Source organism: Prunus mume, linkage group LG6 (genome assembly GCF_029339155.1).
Source record: "Prunus mume cultivar Tortuosa linkage group LG6, ASM2933915v1, whole genome shotgun sequence".
NCBI classification, from domain to species: Eukaryota; Viridiplantae; Streptophyta; class Magnoliopsida; order Rosales; family Rosaceae; genus Prunus; species Prunus mume.
Window position 1 is genome coordinate 6,297,140 of NC_142703.1, and position 10,271 is coordinate 6,307,410.

Consider the following 10,271-nt stretch of genomic DNA (forward strand, 5'->3'; position numbering starts at 1 on the left):
GTTAGCAATGTCTCCCTTTCTTCAACAAAACGACTTCCAACAACTCGGATATAGTCATGCGTTATTTGCCACATTATCTAAACAAAAACTTGAGAATTCTTTCAACAATTCTCGCTATTTTGTTACTAGCCTCTCTACATGCACTCGCACGTGTCAGAAGCATTTTCTATTGCGCATACATGCTAAATTATTTGTTTGTATTAATAGGGTAATACACCCAAATCCAGAATCCCAAATCGCAATGTCAAAAACTGACCATGTGTGATTTTCTTGAACTCTTAACGACTGAACCTTATATCATAAGCAATTATTACCCAATAAGACCTATACGTAAGGTGATTGTTTGGATCCGATTTTGCTCGACCCAGGGAGAAACACCAAGCCCTACCTTACAAGACAAGGTGTGTTTGCACATAAAAAGCCCATGAAGGGAAGAGTGCTGAGATTATGATTCATGACATAAACCAATAAAATGCTTGTTCAAATTTATTATGTGTTTAATGCTACTATGGTTGCTATCTATTTCTTGTTAAGTCTCAGCACTGATCTACCAGATTGTAGAGCTAATCTGCTTTGCTGCTAAGTTTATTTTATACTATCCAACATGTACTTGAGAATGCTTTCATGTTTTCATTGATTTTCTGGTGAAAATGGGCCTAGACATTATGTTCACAATCCTTTCTTTTATCTTTTCTTGTCATGGTTCCTTGTGTACAGAAGTATACCGTACACAAAAAATCATGACGAAAGAACTATGTTCTGGCATAAATATTTTTTTTGTTTGAATTGAAATGAAACTGAAGGAGTTTTTTTTCTTCGATATGGATCTCAACTTCCATATAAAACTAGAAGGCCTTGTTACTTAATCCAAAACCTTGTGGAATAGGCTCACCATTATTTCATCTCATTCTGATTATGGGTTCACCATCATTTCCGCAGAGGTTTGTAGAGCAGCAAGTTTGCCTTTGGTCGCACATTTCAGTTAGTTTCCTTTGCATAACGAAAGCTATGAGATTTTTTTTTTTTTTTTTTTTACTGTCGTCCGCTAAAGTTTGAAAACAACATAGTAAGTTTAGCCAAAAATTGATTTTAAATTGACCAGGATATCCTTGCAAAGCAGCTCAGAATATCCTCTCGTCTTGGCGGCTAGAATTTTTCTTGTCCGAGGACTTCGATGCTTCTGATGTTTTCAGGTATATTAATCGATTTCTCCACGCAATGCTAACCCCAAAACCTAGAAATTAGCTTTCCAAACCTTCAAAACCGAAACCTCGCGGTTAACTTGGTTGTCAAAAACACCAATGAACCACATTGGTGTCCACACACTCCCACTTTCATTTCCATAGTTTGTTCTTTTTATCTGTAGTTAATGTTTGGGTTCTGAAAGAAGAGGAGGAATCGCTCCTGAAATGATCATGCGGTCCTACGTTTTGGAGGTCTAGGCGAACAACCTAAATGGGACCTTCTACTTTTTATGTATATTTATGTGTTTTTTTTTTCTTCAGTATGTTAGAAAAAATATTATATGAACTCAAATTCACAATTATAACATAAAAGAAACAAACAAAATGTAATTTACACAACAACTTTATAAAATGCATCAAGATTCAAAACATCACTTAAATATCAATCGCCTTTCATTTTTCGATGCAAAAGTATAAGTTAACTTTACATAATATTTATATAATATAATTTATTTAAAATAACATACATAGGTATATATAGGGGTTTATACAAAAGGTTTTTTAGGTTTTAGACATAAAAAAATTTTCACTTTTGAAAAGCCAAAACTTTTCAAAAAGACAAAAAACCACTCAACTTTCGAATCAAAGACATGCAAATGTATTGGATTAGAAATCTAAAATAAATAAGGCATTTTGTCCATTTTGCTTATTTTAAAATTTTTCTCTCCTTTTGCTTTTTCCAAAATGTCCCAAAATTGGGGCTCTCCCAATTTTGGGCAGCCGCCTCGCCTACTTGTGCCTAGAGCCTCCTTAGACTCTTGTCTCTTGGTGTTACTTTTCAAATTTTATTATTATTTTCAATGTTTCGATATGTGTCCATTTCTAATTGGCCACATGTTCATTTTAGGAGGAGTTCCTTTTCTTTCGGGAGCCAAACATTATCCTTTATATATTGGACATTGCTTCCCTTCTTCCAGGACACTCCACTTCCTGCAAATCACATTTTGACACATATGAAAAAAAATAATTCATCAAAAACACAAAAAGAAAAATCTCTACATTCCTACTTCTAGAAAATAAGACAAGTATTTTAAATTTTTTTCATTACTTGTGTTTTTACAAAATAGAAAGAAAAAAAAAGTTACAGGAGTTTTGCTTTTGGGGTGGCAATAACAACTACGTTTCCAATATGTTTGATAGGGAGATTTGAAACCCCACCACCATCAATTGAAATGTCAATGTGAAAGGGCAAGAACCATTTACAAGGGGAAGGTGTGTTTGCCTTCGCCTAGGAATTTGTGGATGGCTGGTGGCGTGTTGCACGCAATTTGGTTGACTTGGAATTCAACCTTTATATCCTTTGAAATCCTCAATGCGACAAGAAAATCAAGCATGCCAACTAACTCTGAATTTCGGTGTTACATCGCATCACCAACATTTCTTAAAACTTTTATTTTTATTTTTCCCCCCTTTTAGGTATTTACATGTTACCTAATTTCTTTTTCTTAGAGTTTCCTAATTGGACTTTACTCTATTGTCCTTTACCGTGTCAGTCATGAAGATCGCCGGACTGATGGCGACTTGAGATGAGGCGTCGCCAAGCAAGTCGGTCCATCAAGATTTACGACTAGTGACAAGTCACTTTGAAGCTAAGCACACGTGTAACAAGAGAAATAATCATATCAAGTTGTTTTATAATCAAATACCTAATAAGATCAGACATCTGCTATATTTTATTTTGGGCTGAGCCACCCCCACCTGACTTGACCCCCATCTCAAGCAATTTATACCAAATCATTGGTAATGAGCAAATACTTATCCAATTCATCATTTTAGTTTTGAAGTCGTGTTACAAGACAAGACCAATAACTTCACCCAAACTCCTTTAACAATATCTTCACATTGGTCACATTAATAACAATAATAATATTATTATTATTTACTATAAGCGATAGTTTAAACTACAAGGGCATTGAGGTTTCTCACACATACTACTAACGTGCCATGAAGATTCAAACCTAAGTGATTGAAAAGTGATAGAACTTGAACGAGTCTACTTTCCACTTGGTTCTTAAGCGTTTTTTTTCTTATTTAAGATCTACTTGGTCATAAGTGTTGATAGTTGCATGTTAACCATAAAATTAATATATTATAACTTAGAAGTCAAATAATTATATATATAAGCACCATCACTTGCTCCCCGTATTAAGATAATCCATACCAGACGAGCTCAAAAGTCTTCTCGATTTCATGTCCATACATGGACCAAGTTTTAGCAAATGGCATTCTTGTACCCTTTTCTGTTTTCAAATTTCTTCCCTTCAGATTAGAATGAAAAAGGATAAAAAGTGGATTTTGACTAAACAAAACATTTACTTATACCAGTGATGCTTTAAAGTTTGATTTCACATTGTTAAACTTGTACATGTGCAATCTAATTAAGGATGTAAATAAGGGTATAATCACATAATATTACAAGAATGTGCAGCAAATTTAATTTATATACTCTCATTACTAATTAATTAGCTGCCATCTTGTATGACTAAATTTATATTTTCAGTCATGCATGATTTCTTATCCTTCTCATTATCTATATGAATAAAAATAAAACAGATAAACATTGCAGGATCTGAAAACAATTCTTTTGGTAGTTGCACGGCCGGCAACAACCATGCCACATTCCACAGGAACAGTGCACAAGCTCTTTTAAACTACTCATCTAAGGCTTCCATTTCCATTGTAGGATAATACTCTCAACGCACCCTCTCACGTGTGACGTTACTTAAGCCAAACATGTGGACAACACATTAGATGACGTAAGAACACGTAACAGATTTGGGGAAAACATAGTTTCCAATTATCTACACATGCGCATAAGAGAAAATAAATAAACCAAAACAACAACCTTGATAAAGATCAATCGGGTGATTTGCGACAAACTCTGTCAAATACAGTTTAGAACCAAATTTAGAGAACATAAGCAGTTTTAGAGAGCGGGTTTTGGGAGAATAATTTGATTGGGAACATAGCCCAAAAGAGGTGATGGGAACTTCAATTTGAGCATGATTTAGAAGAAATCATCACAATGATACCGATAAAAAAAAATAAAATAAAAAAGCAAAAAGAGAGGAGGGGGAGGAGGGGCAATGATACTCCTCCTCCTCTTTTTTGGGACTCTCAAGGGGAGAAAGTGGCTAAACACTGTTTTCTAATTCAGAGTTTAATACTTGGATTGAAGAAGAATCTTTTCTAATTCAAAGTTTAATACTTGGATTGAAGAAGAATCATCCTGGTTGATTCTTCCTTGATTATCATGATGTAATTGTCTCATGATTCAATAAATCTCTTGATTATTAAAATAAAATAGTAATTAGCACATCACATCACATACATGCAGGCATGCTTCATGCATGAACACTGAATAAAAACTATTATTGCATCAATAAGTAGAAAAATAATGGATTATTTTTATAGGGCTATTAGGTCTAATGGTCCTTGAACTTTGACCTGATTTGCATTTTGGTCCCTTAATTTCCAAAATCGTTCCCGTGGTCCTTTAACTTTAATTTTGTTAGGACAAATAGTCCTGCAGTCAATTTTGTTAACTTTTTCTATTAAATGTAGGAGTAAAATGGTATCCCCACCCTCCTCCCTCTTCTCCCCCAATTTCATCGTCCCACCCATTCTAATTACCCCACCCCCATCTTATCATCTCTCTCTCTCTCTCTCTCTCTCTCTCTCTCTCTCTCTCTCTCTCTCTGCATCAACTTTCTCTCACCCTCCCATTTGCATAAACTTTCTCTTTCTCAAATGGAAAGGCAACTATGACTTCGATAATACAGACAAAGAGGGGGAGGGAGGTACGTCGGAAAGAGGAGGTAAGGAAGATCGCAGTGGGGCTAGCTGGATGGCTAGGTGGGGGGAGAAGAAATCTGGGTGGAGGGAGATTAGACATCGGGATAGAGGGGAGAGAGAGATATATATATACATATATATTTATTTTTATTTTTAATCTTTTTAGTTTTTTAATATTTTAACATAAAAGATAACAAAATTGACGGTATGACCATTTGTCCTCACCAAACTTAAGTTGAAGGACCATGGGAACAATTTTGGAAATTGAAGAACCAAAATGCAAATCGGGTCAAAATTCAAGAATCATTAAACCAAATAACCCATTTTTATGTATAATTTTAATTGGTATGGATTCCTTCCAAGTTTTTTTTTTTATATATATATAAATATTTATTTTTCGTTTTTAGAGAAGTAATTTAAATACAGTAATTTTCATTTACTTACTTTCTCTCTTCCACTATGTTTTTCTTCTTTATTTTTTAATTGTTTTTTTATTCAATAATTTTCATCAACACATATATAGCATGTTACGTTATTCTTGGTGGAGCACACATATTAGAAAGGTTCTAGTCACAAATCATGATGGATGCTATTCGAAGATGATTCATAGATTTGGGTCAAACTTGCCCAAAGAAAACTTGAAGTATCACATAACATTATTGTAAAATTAATTACAAACAAGAAAAAGATTATTGTTACATTATTAATATTCATATGACATTGTACATGAGTACTCATGCCATTCATTAATAATCAAAACATCGAGTGCCGGGGCTAGATGCATGATTTTTTTTTTTTTTTTCAAATTTTATTTTAAAACATAAATACATTAAAAGTGAGATCTCTTAGGGATCTTATAATCGTACGAGTCAAAATAAACTTTGGAAATTACATCCAAGGAAAAATTACTGAACCAAATACAAGGGTTATTATTGTCATGTCCTATTTTAGCTAAATGCTATCATATTTGGCTCTCAAGGCCAGTTTGGTATTTCTGTGCTGTGAAAATAATCGCTGTCAGATTTGCTGTGAGAGAAAATAGTTTGACGTTTGGTAAACTTTTTGTTAAAAGTGTTGTTGGTACTATTTCCCGAATAATCAGAAAATGAAAGCACCTCATTAGTTGCTTTCCCTTATAGCTTTCTCTCACAACAATTTTTAACAATAAATGATTTTCTCATAGTTTACCAAACGGGTTGGGCTTCCCAAATTTTTTTAAAAATCACTTATCATCCTAAATAAACAAATACCAAACGGGCACTCAGTAAACATGAGTAATAATGAACGTTGGAGAACTTTTACAACAACTTCCAAATATCCTCTACAATTGATGTTAAGCTACAAGGTAATTGTGCTTGTCTCGTAATGATTTGTTTGAATACTTTTGAATTGCTTTTAGTTTCCATATAATAAATTTTTAATTTATTTATGTGCCTAGATTAAAGCTTGTTTGAAAGCACTCGCTTCAGCCTACAAAACATAAGTATATGCCAATAGCTACAATTAAAACAATACTTCACACTAGAGACAAAATTAGTAGCAAGGGACTTGTAGCTTTAGTCGTTAAAGAGTATTCATTCATCTAATCGAGATCTTAGGTTCGATTCCCTCTTCTTCCAGTATCGCTTGAATCAAAAAGAAAAAAAGAAGATAGAATTAGTAAAGTCTATGCTTTGACCAATCTTGCACTCTATGTCATTACATATAGAAATTTCGGATCATCTTTTTAAAAATTGTTTCTTTCTTTCTAATATATAGCTTTGAGTCAACTTTGCCCATCCTGCACCCAATTGATTCTCACTTGGACTTTTTTATTGGTTAATTTTTGTACTTTGTATACTAAAAATGGTGAATGGCCTATACTATTTAACAAAAGTGGGATTAAATTAAATAATAATTCACGTTATTTTGATAATTGAGAAATAAATTACCACCAATGGTGATTTAATCCAAGAATCAAATTATTTGAATTAAATTAGACCAAGTTCACACTTTCTTAGCTTTCAAGGTATGTCAGAATGACTACTCCTCAATAGAAATCTCGATTTGTAGCTAATCTCTATTAGTTGAAGGTGCTAACTTGCAATTCCAATGTAGAAACATCCAGTCTAGTCAAGAGAAATCCAGTCCAGCCCGATTTTGAATCATCTCTGCGATTGTATTTTTAGCAGAAGTCAAAGCCTAACACTCTGAGGCCTATCCACACTTGGCAATTCATTTTATGCTTTGTACTTTAGGCAATTCTGCTTGCACTAGTTTGTTATATCTTTCAAAAACTAGTGTATTTTGTTGTACGTACCTTTTTTATCTAGATAAATTGTGAAGTTCTCATCAGTCTGAGGCATAGAAAAGAATTTTCTTGGGAGGTTTCCCCACCCAAAATTGCAATCGTTTGTTTAAAGTCTATTACTTGGGGTGCAAGTACATAAAATCATTCAAATCTGTTAAGGTATTAATTGCTAACAGTGGCACGCTCACATAAAAGAAATTTAATCTAGAAACCATTAAATGGTTAAAAATTTAGTGTGAAATTTTACTTAGCCTTCAAACGGGCTCAAATATAAAAATGGTAAACAAAAACTATATGGATGCTGCATTGCTACTAAACTTATTGAGGAATTTTGTAATCTTTAAATAGATGTGAAGCTCTCAGCCTAATTGTGGTACATGGATAGGAGGATTGAGTAGATATTTCTTAACTATGTGAAACCCCTTTTAGTTTCTTGTGTCTTATCTTTTTTGAAAGACGGAGTATGTTTTTTGAGCTGTTTAAAGATCGGCTCATAGATAGACATTGACATCTAATTTTTTAACAAGACTTATTGAACTATAATTTTCTCTCCCTTTTCTACATGAATTAGTTATGAAAAACATCAATTTATTAAATACAAATTTATAAATAAACCCAATCCTAGACATGTATTTATAAAAAAACCCAAACACTATTTAAACATAGAAACACACCCAAAATTAACCCCAAAGTCAACTTTTTGGGTATATTTATAAATGGGTTTTGAGTGTGTGTAATAATGGGTTTTGGGTGTGTTTATATGTTTAAATAGTGCTTGGGTTTTTTTTATAATTTCAACCCTCATTTTGGGTGTTTTAGTGAAACACCCTTTATTAAATGACTTCCTCCTACACAACATTTTATTAAACTAAACTTTGATGGGTCAATGAACTAAATTAGAGATGCTAATATTTAACGGCAGTGAACACAACTATTACAACCCGAGTCGAACTCTCTCTTCTCTCTCAACCCAACCAACCTCACAATCACTGCCTGCAATCCTCTCCGGTTATAAGGCACCCCTCTAGTTTTTCTTTTGGCTAATAAACCGGTCCCCTCTCCCTTCTCCCGACATGTTATGGAGAGTTTTCATCCCAGTTTTCTGATGGGTTTTTCTTCCCTTGCTTTTGGCAAGGTTTTGGGCTTTTCCCCAGTTTTCTTGGGGTTTGCTATGCAATCTCTTGGGCTAGGTTTCATGGGTCTTGGTAGATTTGATGCCTTCGCCTCTTATGGAGTTGGGTTAGGGTGGGTATTGGATCTATTATAGATATGCATGTTTTTGGAGGTGGAGTCATTAGTCGTGGGTGGATATACCATTTCTAGGTGCTGTGAGATCATGTGAGTTTCTAAAGGCTCTGTGACCTCTATGGCCCGATGGATGCTGAGCAATAAGGCCCTTTTACTTGGAGGTGCCTCTAGTCCCTAGCTATTGGTTTTTCTACCATGATCTCTATGGAGTAATGGTGATGCAATTGAGATCATCCCTCTTTCAACTTTGAGTGAGCTGAACTCAAAATTTGTGCAATTAATTTGCCATTGTCTTGCTGGATTTCTATTTTCTAGCCTTATTGTATGCAATAACCTCCTTAAAGGGTGTGTTCTTATTGTACTTAGCCCATATTATGAATGGATTTTTGTTTCACAAAAAATTAAAAAAAGAGAGAAAAGAAATGCTAATGTATAACCCACATTTAAACGGATCAAAATGAAAAGCTGGAAGCCCTATAAACTTATTATTATATGAGTGATTTTATCTCACATAATCTTTTTTGGTTTTGGTTTTTTTTGTTTGGTAATATAGATAACATAATCTAAAATCCAATCTCAACAGCAACTTACATTGTACCCTCCCTCCCTCCCTCGAAAATTTTGTCTTTTCCATTCCTTGAAATCCAAGCAACACCAAAGAAGATATACTTCTGTAGAAAAACTTGTATGAAACGGGGATATCACTGTTTGCTATTCCTTTTCAATTACATACTGTTAGATGAAAAAGTTAGCACGCTTAGCATGCTGTGATTAGTTGGGGGTAGCAAAATAATGCCATCTTTGTTTCATGTAAGTGTTTCTCTTAGAGCATCTACAGTGGGAGGATGTAAATTCGGGGGTATAAAACCACTTTTACATCCCTTTTACATCTCCGGGTGTAAATATGTTTTTACTCCAACAGGGGTGTAAATTAGAGTGTAGTCGTGGGTCCCAGCCTTTTATGTTGACTTTTCTTCATTTTTCTTCTTTTTTCTCGGGTGGGTCCCGTCTACAAGGGATGTAAAAATAGATGTAAATATACTTTTTATTTTACATCCCCATGGTGGACCGGTGATGTATATTTAAATCCATTTACATCTCCTCATTGGAGACGATTCCGGTGACTCGGGATGTATATTTAACATACATCCTCATATACACCTCTCCATTGTAGATGCTCTTACTTCTGAGTTAAAATATCCCAACACGTGGCAGCAGCTGCAGCATCCTAGCACAGACCCAACCAATAGGGATACAAATGTCATTCCACTCTCCATCAGGCCTCCATCATGACTGCGTGCCCATTTCATGATCTTCCCACATGCACCCAGCTTCCCAAATCCCAACATTTCAACAGAGTCAACGGTTCAGATCAATAACACAACTGCTTCCACATCATAACGAGGTACGCCGAGGAGTACCATATTTAACTCTCAAAGCGCGATGTCGTAAGCGGTGGATGCTAAATTACGCCGAAGCTCCAACAAGCGGCTTACGTAGGAATCTCGCACTAAGATACGCCAATTGGTCGGGTAACGGAAACACAGGGAGTTGTTCTGTGACAAAAGTCAACCGTCAAGGGCCCAATGGTCATTTCAGTCTGGTTCAAGTGGGTGTTATTAAAATTAAGACAAATAGATAAAATTAAATAATTTGGATTAAGTTAATAAAGCTATTTGTTCGTGAACTGGATT

General features: G+C 34.6%; 1 long non-coding RNA gene across 1 annotated transcript; it reads left to right on the forward strand.

The window, feature by feature from the left end:
* Window positions 1-820: 820 nt before the first annotated feature.
* Window positions 821-1,441, forward strand: LOC148915959 (uncharacterized). Its single transcript, XR_016128211.1, has 2 exons — window positions 821-981; window positions 1,103-1,441. It is a non-coding gene; the product is annotated as an uncharacterized LOC148915959 (long non-coding RNA).
* Window positions 1,442-10,271: the final 8,830 nt, after the last annotated feature.